At 33.1% G+C, this 11,173-nt stretch overlaps 2 non-coding genes across 2 annotated transcripts; both read right to left on the minus strand.

Moving 5' to 3' along the window:
* Nucleotides 1–4,543: 4,543 nt before the first annotated feature.
* LOC124523428 (U6 spliceosomal RNA) lies at nt 4,544–4,645 on the minus strand. The gene has a single exon (XR_006964995.1). It is a non-coding gene; the product is annotated as a U6 spliceosomal RNA (small nuclear RNA).
* Nucleotides 4,646–10,655: 6,010 nt separating this feature from the next.
* Nucleotides 10,656–10,805, minus strand: LOC124523808 (U12 minor spliceosomal RNA). Its single transcript, XR_006965105.1, has one exon. It is a non-coding gene; the product is annotated as a U12 minor spliceosomal RNA (small nuclear RNA).
* Between the last annotated feature and the right edge of the window lie 368 nt (nt 10,806–11,173).

The raw sequence follows: 11,173 nt of genomic DNA on the forward strand, positions 1-11,173 counted from the left end.
TTAAATGTTAGTTCCCCAAAAGGACATTCCTTAGGCATCATGATTAAAATTATAATTCTTTCCTGTTTTACCTGCTTACCCTTTTTAATTTTCTCATAGCATTATATGACAATATACCATATATTTGTTTATTTATGTTCTGTCTTTCAACCTCACTTTAGTATGCAAACTCCACAGAAGGAGGGACTTCATTTGTTCACTGCTTTGTTTCCCTTATTGCTTATCTGCACTGGCTAGAACAGAATTTAGCATATCATAGGCATGTAATAAATATTATTGAACAAATAAATAAAGAGGTCACCATTATTTTAGGAGCTCTAATTTTTTAGAACAAGTAGCATACTCATAGAATCAGAGAATTTGGCTTTCATTCTGTGATCCTGCTCTTAAATTTGAGCACATTATATAATTTTTCTGAGTTTTCATTTTTTTCAGTTTCTTAATTTAAATGTCCAACTCTGCTGTCATATACATTAATTCCTTCTGCCTGAAATGTTTCATTGTTCCAGCCTTCAGTGATTACTCTTTCTTCTGCATTACTAACAAAGCTGTTGTTCAGTATGCTGCATACTTCTATACTCATTATACTAAACAGTAATTTGAAATGTATTTAGCTTTCTTACATTTGTCTTTTTTCCTGAAAAGAGTGACCAAAATAAGAGGAAATGAATCTTATTTTTTAATTAGCCAAATGAATTTAATGGATCAACTTTTTTTATCCTACGACCATGATTAATGAAAATCCTTCACACGTCTGATTGAGATCTGACATTTTATAGGCATGGATTGAGGATTCTCCCTTTGCTTTACTGGATAAAAGCATATAAATGCTTGGAAAGCTTCCACTTAAATCTTTATTTCAGGTCTGTATAATTTTTCTAACTTACAAGGACAGAAAGCCAAAAAATCAAGTGTTTTGTCTTTTTAGTCCTTCTAAAATTCCCACACTGACTAGATCTTTCAAGTATTCCAATTGGATTTCCCTTCAACTGGCAGAATTCAACCTACCCAAACCAACTATCTTTTCATATAATCTATTCTTTACTCCTTTCCAAGTGTCATGGTCTTTTACATCTTGAAAATCATAAATTTTCCTCAGTTTCCTCTTTGTGTCAGAAATTTTCAAGCCTGTAGCACTGCAGTTATGTCGCTCCCTTTTCTGTAGGGTGTAGAGAGGCAGAGGGAAAATTTAGGCTTCAAAGATGGATCAGGAAAGGAGATCCATCATAGTGATGTAGATGTAAGGACAGTAAATATCTTATTTCTTTCTTGACATCAGGTAAAATAAACAAATAAAACTAATAGAAAAAAACACTACTGTTTTTTCTCATTAAGTTAAAAATGTCAACCTTCATATAATGTTTATGGTCTTATTTTGCTGGAAGAGTTCTTTATTTGTTCTTAAATTTTATTTAAAAGCCGTTTTTATTTGCCTGTTTTCCTTGTTGACAGGGAAAGTAGAAGAAACTTGAAGACAAGTGTTATATGTCCTATTTTATAACTATAAATTTGTCAAATAATTTGTCCTATGTAGAGTAAATTCTAGATAGTGATTAAAGTTAAAAGAATGAAGTATATTTCTCTTTTTTTTAATGTTTATTTATTTTTGAGAGAGAGACAGAGCATAAGTGGAGGAGGGGCAGAGAGAGAGAGGGAGACACAGAATCCGAAATAGGCTCTAAGCTCTGAGCTGTCAGCACAGAGCCCGACGCAGGGCTCGAACTCATGAACTGTGAGATCATGACCAGAATTGAAGTCAGATGCTCAACCGACTGAACCACCAGGTGCCCTAAGAATGAAGTATATTTGTAAAGCTAGCTATCTGTTTTTATTTAGGTGGACTTTGTTAGACTTTCATAGAACATTGTTCCTTCTTATAATTCTAGTTTTAGATTTTGTTTCTTATTTTATTTGAACTTCATACAATTTATTCACAGTCTTCCTCCATTTTATTACCATCTCCATAGTGAAAAAGCAGAATATTTAAAATTTATATTTTAATATACATTTATTCATCTTTCATGAAATACTTTTTGAAACTATCATTTCTCTTATTTCCGATAGCCTTTTCTGCTGAATTGATCATGTGTGTTGTGCTTTATTTATTTATATAATTTAGTGTGTGTGTGTGTGTGTGTGTGTGTGTGTGTATGTGCATGTGTGGTGTACTTTAGAAAGCACTGTATCCATTCTCTCTAGTTAGCCCCACACAACAGCCTTGAGAAGGAGAAATAGTATATTCTCCTTAACCTACCATTGCTGGAGAAGACAAGTTACAATATATCCTAGTTCACAGATTGGAGTGGCAGAAACAGGATTGAGGCCTTCTGCCCTGTTCTTCAGTGCTATCTCTACTATATCAAGTCACTCTGCAACGATGCAGCAAACTGTTCCAGTATTGATAGTCAGGAGCTGTATAAAAGAAGCCACTCACTAAAGACTGCATATTCTTTGGCTTTGTGTGACATTTATATGAAATTCTAGAAAAGGCAAAATCAGTTTGCTTCTGGCAGATCAGTGATTAGAAGCAAGGGTGGGGGTGGGAATTGATTGCATACAGGTATAAGGGAGCTTTGTGTGGTTATGAGAGTATTTCAAAGCCTGACACTGTAGCAGTTAAAATGACAGTAGTCCCCCAATATATGGAACTGCAAGCTTAAAAGGAAGGAAACTTTTAGATGTTTATTATACCTGTATAGAATGTAAAATATATACATTGTCAGCAGACTGTTACTTCTACATCAGTAACATAAATATAGAATTTGTTTTATTTATTACCCAATCATGTGTAATCAATTGACTTTTAAAAAATGATTTGCCTTTAAATCCTTTGATAATCAGTTTAAGGCTGAGCAGTTTGTTAAAAATGCAGAGCCTTGTGTTTTTCTCCCATCTGACCTGATGCACTAATCACTAGGGCACAGTTGTGTTATTCAGAACATGGAATGAGGTCACATTTCTCCCTAGTGGAGAGTAAATAGCAAATGTACTTTAAAAAGTACCTGGCATTTAATGCCTAATCCTTAAGATTAGTTGATGTTAAAAATAAATAAATAAAACCAAGAAATGCTTACTTTCTCACAAAAGGATTTGACCAACATTTTTTTGATTAGTAATTTTCTATATGTCCAGTCATATACATTTAAAATAAAAAAATATGAGAATATTGGGGAATGAGTTGAAGCAAATAAATAGGTATTTTAAAAGATAAGGTGTGCATAAGCTTAGATTATTTTTTATGATTTCTTCTCATTCACAGCTTTTAAATCACTTGAGATGATAATTTTTCCTCCTCCATTATTATTTTGTTTGTGATTTTAATGTGAGTACTACTTTAAAAAAATATGGAAAAGTATAAATATACAAAAGGAAAAGTAACATAATAAACCTCTATTGATCCAATATCCAGTTTCAATGTAGTCAATATATGTTTCTCTAAGTCTATACCTATTCTCCATCCACACCCCATCTTAGTTATTTTTTTCAGTTAAATCCTAGATATCACTTTATTTCATCCATAGATCCTTCAATATGTATCAAAAGATACTTTAAAAATCCTAATTCCAGGGGCGCCTGGGTGGCGCAGTCGGTTAAGCGTCCGACTTCAGCCAGGTCACGATCTCGCGGTCCGTGAGTTCGAGCCCCGCGTCAGGCTCTGGGCTGATGGCTCAGAGCCTGGAGCCTGTTTCTGATTCTGTGTCTCCCTCTCTCTCTGCCCCTCCCCCGTTCATGCTCTGTCTCTTTCTGTCCCAAAAAAAAAAAAATAAAATAAACGTTGAAAAAAAAATTAAAAAAAAAAAATCCTAATTCCAATTTTTGTATCTTTTCTGAAGTAATTAAGTATAATTCTTTAAGGTTTTATATAAAAACACAATATTCACACTTATTTCAACATTTCATAGTATTTTAAATTTACGGTTTGTTTGAATCAGGAAACAAAATACATGTGATATGTTTCATTGATATAGTTTAAATTATTTTTGACTTATAAGCTTCCCCTCCTTCTTTTCCCTTATAAATTATTTGATACAGAAACCAAGGAAATTGATCCTCTATAACTTGGGACATTCTGGATTTGCTCATTGCCTCCCTTTGTATCAGTTAAGGTGGTCTGCATACTTTTTTTTATTTCCTGTAAAAAAAAGTAGTTACATTTAGAAGGCTGATCAAATTTGTTCTATTTTTTTAATAATACTTCACAGCAGGAGTTGTAAGCCTCCTATTGTATCACATCAAGTGATATTATGTCTAGTTTTCATTCTTATTCTTATTGAGATTGATCTAACCACCTAGCTTTTTCTTGTGTTTTTTTTTTTTAGTATCAACACAAACTCAGAATGATCCCAATGCCAATATTTTTATGAAAATTAAGCTTATGAAAAACATTTAAGATGTCTTGCGCTATTCTTTTACCTTCTACATGATTTTAATTAAAAGTTTGCTTCATTTATTATTTCATATCTGTTTTTCTGTTTATTTATTTTTATTATGGTAAAATATACATAATATGAAGGTACCATTTTAGCCACTTTAAAGTGTATAGAAAAATATGGAATGCTTCATGAATTTACATGTTAGTATTTCACAGGGTCCATGCTAATTTTCTCTTTGCCATTATGATTTTAGTATATGCATGCTACTGAGCAACAACTTGAATTTGTTTTTATCTTTAGGATATATCTGAATATCTGACTTGGTCTATATTCCAAATTACTGTAGGTTAAAGTCCTACTAATGAATAGATCCAATGACCTTTAAACATTTTTCATTGCAAATATATTCCACTGTTTTGTCATTTGTTATTTATTGATTATAATGTTTATTTGTCATATTTTTTTGGACAAGTAACAAACTAAAATTATTAATTTTATCCTTTATTGATTATGTTTTGTGAATCATAGTTAACACTATTTTCTCTACTTTCAAGTTTGTAGGTGAATTTAAATATATTTCTTTTAATACTATGTGGAGATAATTTTGCTTTTTCTTCATATGGCTATGCCACTATTCCAACACTACTAATTATAAAGAATATTTTTCTCACTGATTTCTGATGCTATGTTTGTGATATACTAAATTTTTATTTGCAAATATATCTATTTCCAGATTTTCTATCTTAGTCCATTCATTTTCTAATGCCTTATTCTCTTATACATACAGGACATAAAATACATCTCATCTAGAGTGAACTAGAATATCCTTCTCATGGTTTCTGTGCTTTCTCTATTTTTGTTTGTCCTTTCAGATGAACCTTATAATTTTCTATCTCAAGGGGGAAAAAAAAGATCTGTTTTTTTATGGCAATAATATTAAATTTATAAATCAAATATTTTTGTTAATATTCACATGTATGGTTGGTTTGTAGATTTAATTTTTGGAGCAATTTTTATCAGGTTTTATAATCAATATAACATTCACCTAAAAAATAATTTAAAGGGTTTTTTGTTCCTTTGTTTATGTTTTCATATAGTTTAGTACTTGGATTATCTTTACAGTCATTTAAAGCAATTGCCTTCTGAAAGCATTTGGAGCTTAAATCAAATACTTTTACCATAATATGTATTGGTTTTGGCTGCTTGTGAAAACTTTTCTCTGAGAAATAATATTCTCTTTCAATATGAAGATGTAATTCTTAATTTATTTCAGAAAAGTTATATGATATTATGGTACTTAAATTTTTTTTTTCAACATTTATTTATTTTTGGGACAGAGAGAGACAGAGCATGAACGGGGGAGGGGCAGAGAGAGAGGGAGACACAGAATCAGAAACAGGCTCCAGGCTCTGAGCCATCAGCCCAGAGCCTGACGCGGGGCTTGAACTCACGGACCGCGAGATCGTGACCTGGCTGAAGTCGGACGCTTAACCGACTGCGCCACCCAGGCGCCCCTATGATATTATGGTATTTAATATGTATTCTTTGTTCTTTTGTTTTCACTTGGAGTGTGTGTGTGTGTGTGTGTATGTGTATGTGTACTTTCTCCACTTTTTCTATTACTTCCTCCTCATTTTATGCCTCTATTAATTTTTGCTTGATTTTAAAATTTACTGTTCTACTTTTCATTGTCTATTCCTTTTACTGTATCATGTATGATACCTGTTCATTTCCATTGTCTACTTAGCTTTGCTTTTATTTGTGAAATTATTTTAAATTTATTTCTAAATCATTCTAGAACTCAGTGAGGTCTTATTTTCAACCTCTCTTATTTTTGTAATTTTATTTTTCTCATTTTTTTCTAGTTCTTATGATTTTTTTCATATTTTAATTATATTTGGTTTATTTTGAAATACTAAGCTTCAATGTTTAAAATCTTTTTTAGGAGAGCATGTTCTTTTGGTATATCTTCAGTGTCTTAAAGATTATTTGGCTCATATTTTTTTGACCTAGAATGAGTTGATATGGAATTAACTACAAATCTATTGTGTTATGAATATTTATATGAAATAAGTTTTCTTGAATTTAAAAAAAAATATCTTTCCAGATAGGGGGATATTCTAAGGTAGCTTTCTTTCATAGCTTCATGGCTTCAGGCTTTACTGTGAAGCATCACAAAGTTAGTTCAGGTACTTTGAGAACTGTCTCCTCTCTTACTTTTTTTTTTTTTTTTTTTTTTTTTACCATCATCAGAATATTTCCTTTCTCTCTTTTTTTTCCACACTGAGTGCCCCAACTCTTTTTCTTTTTGTCCCATAGTATCTTTCTCCTGCTTAACGTGTGTTTTATTCCCATCAGTTTCTCTTTTGCATAGGTTTTGTCCTTGAAGGAAACTTCTTCAGTTGGTTGGTTTCAAGCATTCATGACACCTCTATATCCTCAGCATAGTCTAACATTCCTGAAGTCTCCTAAACTCATCCTTACAGTGGAAACAGAAAGTCTCCTCTCCTGATGCTTTTCTCAGATACCTTCACCTGACTTCTCTTCCAGAGTCTTCTCTTGCTTTCTGAATGAATTGTTGTTGGTAGTTTACTAGCATCAGGGCTATTATATATCTTTGTCTTTCTCCTTCCTCTCACACAGTTAATTATATACATGTTGTAGTTAGGCACAGCTCAGTGGAATTTTGTGGTTTGTGAGGATACCACTTCACTTCTTGGGGTTAAAACGCTTTCAGTGTTCTATTAATTTACATATTTAGTACTTTACTACATTTATTGTTATGTCTGTTTTGTTAGGAGGTTCAAGAAGACTTAAATACTTTGCTATTCCAGTAACAGCATATTTATTTTAAATGATCTTTACTTGTAAGAGCAACTTAGGTTCATAGCAATATTAAGCAGAAGATATGGATTGACTTTTGTATATTAAACTTGTATCCTGTAACTTTGCTATAATCACTTAATTAGTTTCAGGAATTTTTGTTGATTCTTTCAGATTTTCTACACAAATCACCACAACATCTGTAAACGAAGTTTATTTCTTCTGTCCCAATCTATATGCCTTTTATTTTCTTTTTTTTGTCATATTGCACTAGATAGAACTTCCCAAATCACAGTGCAGGTAAGCTGAATTCAAAAAGGAGGTAGTGGTATCACTGTGTGGTAAAAACAAAATTATAGTTCATTCCTGTTGTGGTGGCTTGGGTTTCAGGAGCAAAGATTTAAAGAGAAAGGCATGGCAGAGAATGGGCCACGAGAAAGTATATAAAATTATTCGTGTCTTTGGTTTAGTGTTTAGCTATGCACTCAAGGAGTAAAACTCCAGGATGTGTAGCAGAGAATAGCCACAAGGAATCAGGAGAGATTTGAGTAGATACCTAGATCAATAAAACTATCTGTGGCCAAACTCAGTTAGAAATACCATGGTGAGCGGCCAGGACTTTGAGTTAAGAAACCAGAAAGGCCCTGGTCTAGAAATATGGACCACGTCCTAGAATGAAGACACATGCTCTAAGAGTAAAAGATATGCTTAGGGGAATTAGAAGTCAAGATAATCCACATCTTTACAGTGTATCACCTTCAATATATGAGATATAAAATTACTAATCATATGAATAACCAGCAACAAGTAATAAACAGTAAAGAAATACAATAGTCTATTGTAAGAGCAGGCCCAGAGATGATATATATATTGTAATTAGTAAGGACTTTAACATACTCTCGATACCTATGTGATAGAAAAGACAGAAAAAGAAAAATAATGTGAATAAAGGGATGGAAAATATTGGTAAAATGTTTATGTATTTATATAAAGAAAAATCACTGGATCTCATGGAGGTGATTAAAAGCAGACCAACACAGGATAGGCTATATATTGAACTCAGAAATACATTATTAGAAATGATATGTAAACTGAAATAAAGAAAAACAAAGAAGGCAAACATAACAAAATAAAACAAAGCATAAAGTACATGTGGAAATTTGTCAAAAAAAAGTCCCAGCGGGAGAAGACAGAGAGTTGGGATAGAATCTATACCTGAAAAAATAATGGCTGATAATTTCCCATAGCATTTGGAAGATATTGCCAGTGAATTGAAGTGGGATAAATACAGGGAGAAACATACCTAGGTGGATTATAATCAAATTGTTAAAAACTAAAGACCAAATGGTAATATTCAAAACAGCTACAAGGAGAAAACACTGTATGACATTTAATAGGAAAAGTATATAACTCATAGCTAAGATGTTAATAAAAAGTAGAAGTCAGGAAAAAAATAGAAATTTACCTAAACTAAGTCTCATTAATACAGGAGATTGGCAAATATAGTTTTCTGGATAGCTACCCTCTTGTCCCTCATCCCTTATGGAGCAGGTCAAGGAAAGTTCAGGAAATGTATGGGAGAACAAAAAATAACTTATCTGTACTGTGGGAAATAAGAATATTGGCATATATCCTTGGGAAATATTCAACATTACGCTTTGGTGACATATCCCAGTGGTGTTTTCAAGTAAGAAGTTGGATATGCAAATTTAGATTACAGAGGAAATTCCTAGAATTCACACACAATATGTGATATCTTCTAAGAATAACATAACAAAAGAAGTATCTCAGATCAAATACTCAAAAACTTCAAGGTTAAAATTAAGGAAAGTTTTAAAATTTACAAAAATATTTTTGACCTGATATACATGAAATTTGATATTCTAATTTATAATAGATATTCTAGAATCAAGGAATATTCCTTGATTAAAGTATAGCATCAGAAACTACATACATTGATGCTGTCATATTACCCAAAAGTATTACTCCCATTCTTCCCATGATTAATTTTACTGAACTGTATAAATTTGAAAAAGCAAATCTAATTAAGCTCTTATAAAAAAGTCATGTATATCATGTATAGTTTTATTGGTAATATTGTTTTCTATCACCCACTATTCTATCTCATCAACTCTCTTAGGATAAATTTCCTTCAGGATCAATGCACAATTTCTGTGTTTTCCTTTATAATTTGTTGGCTTAACTCTTACAAATTCTGGATGAAGTGATTGATCATGTTTTCTCATTATGTTTAGAGGTAAATATGTTGCCTATTTCTTGCAAGCAGGCTGAACTTCTCAGCATATATTCTATGCATTAAATTCAGAGTTAATTTGAATCGTAGTTTTAACTGCCTCATATGGGTCAATTTGTGTCCTCCAAAAACATATGTTCAAGCTCTAAACAGCAGTACCTCAGAAGGTGACCTTATCTGGATAAAGGGTTGTTGCATGTGTAATTAGTTAAGATGAAGTCGTACTAAAGTAGAGTGGGCCCATAATCCAATATGACTAGTGCTTTTTTGAAAAGAGGGAAGACAAAGTGTAGATGCAGATACATAGGGAGTGTGCCATGTACAACGGAGGCAGAGATTGGCATGATGCAGCTATAAGCTGAGGAATGCCAAAAATTGATAGCTTCCACCAGGAACTAGGAAGAAGCACAGAGGGATTTTATACTTAGAGGGAGCATGCTCCTGTTGATATCTTGACTTCAAAACTATGAAAGCATAAATTTCTGTTGTTTTAAGCTACCCACTTTGTGGTACTTTGTTATCGTAGCCCTAGGAAATTAATATGCTGCCTTTATACTCAATCCCTTCAGTTATTTTTATTTTGTTTTTCATTGTACTTATACATAGGGTTTTTATTTTTTTATTTTTTTAAAAGTTTATTTTGAGAGAGAGAGAAAAAAAAGGAGAGAGAGAGAGAGAGAGAGAGAGAGGCACAGAGAAAGAGGCAGAGAGAAAGAGAGAATCCCAAGCAGGCTCCCCCAGTCAGTGTGCAGAGCATGATGTGGGGCTCAAACTCACGAAACTGTGAGATCATGACCTGAGTCAAAATCAAAAGCTCCACGCTTAACCGACTGAACCACCCAGCCACCCAAATTTTTAAAAATTTGAGGATAGTTGACACAATGTTACATTAGTTTCAGGTGTACAACTTAGTGATTTGACAAGTTTATATCTTATGTTCATCCCAAGTATACCTACCATCTGTCCCATTATATTACCATTACAATGTCATTGACTGTATTCCTTATGCTGTGCCTTTTATTCCCCTGACATACTAATTCTAGAACTGGAAGCCTATATCTCCCTTTTCCCTGCATCCATTTTTATATAATATGTATTTTTTAACACTTGGGGCTAATCCAATTTACTACTTATAGGAAAGAAGCACCTGCTCAACCTTGTTTATTACCTCCACGCCAGTCTGCTCTTTCAGTGTTAAAGGGGGATGGGCAGATTGCGATTCCCAGGCATCCCGCAATGTAGGTGGGTCGCCTTAGGGAAAACCTCTACCAGCTCAAAAATTCATCTTACATTAGCAGTGAGGATTTGGGCATCACCCCGAATCATAAGTTTCTTTACTCATAAGTTTAAGGCCTACAATACGTATTTTAATATGACTCCTTGAATCTTTTTTTATTTTTTTTTAATGTTTATTTATGTTTGAAAGAGAGAGAGTGTGAGAGGGGGAGGGGCAGAGAGAGAGGGAGACACAGAATTCAAAGTAGGCTCCAGGCTCCAAGCTGTCAGCACAGAGCCCAATGCGGGGCTCGAACACACGAACTGTGAGATCATGACCTGAGCGAAGTCGGACACTTAACCAACTGAGCCACTCAGGTGCCCCGACTCTTTTTTTTTTAATGAAATGAGGCAGAATTCCTTTCTATCCATTCAGCATCCATCCTATAATATAAAAATTTAAGATGTGATCCAAGCCTCCAAATAGCTTACTATCTTATGGATGTCT

The sequence above is a fragment of the Lynx rufus genome, unplaced genomic scaffold, assembly GCF_022079265.1.
Source record: "Lynx rufus isolate CCGP_SWC_20201006 ecotype Redwood Valley unplaced genomic scaffold, mLynRuf1.p SCAF_1, whole genome shotgun sequence".
In the NCBI taxonomy this organism is placed as follows: Eukaryota; Metazoa; Chordata; class Mammalia; order Carnivora; family Felidae; genus Lynx; species Lynx rufus.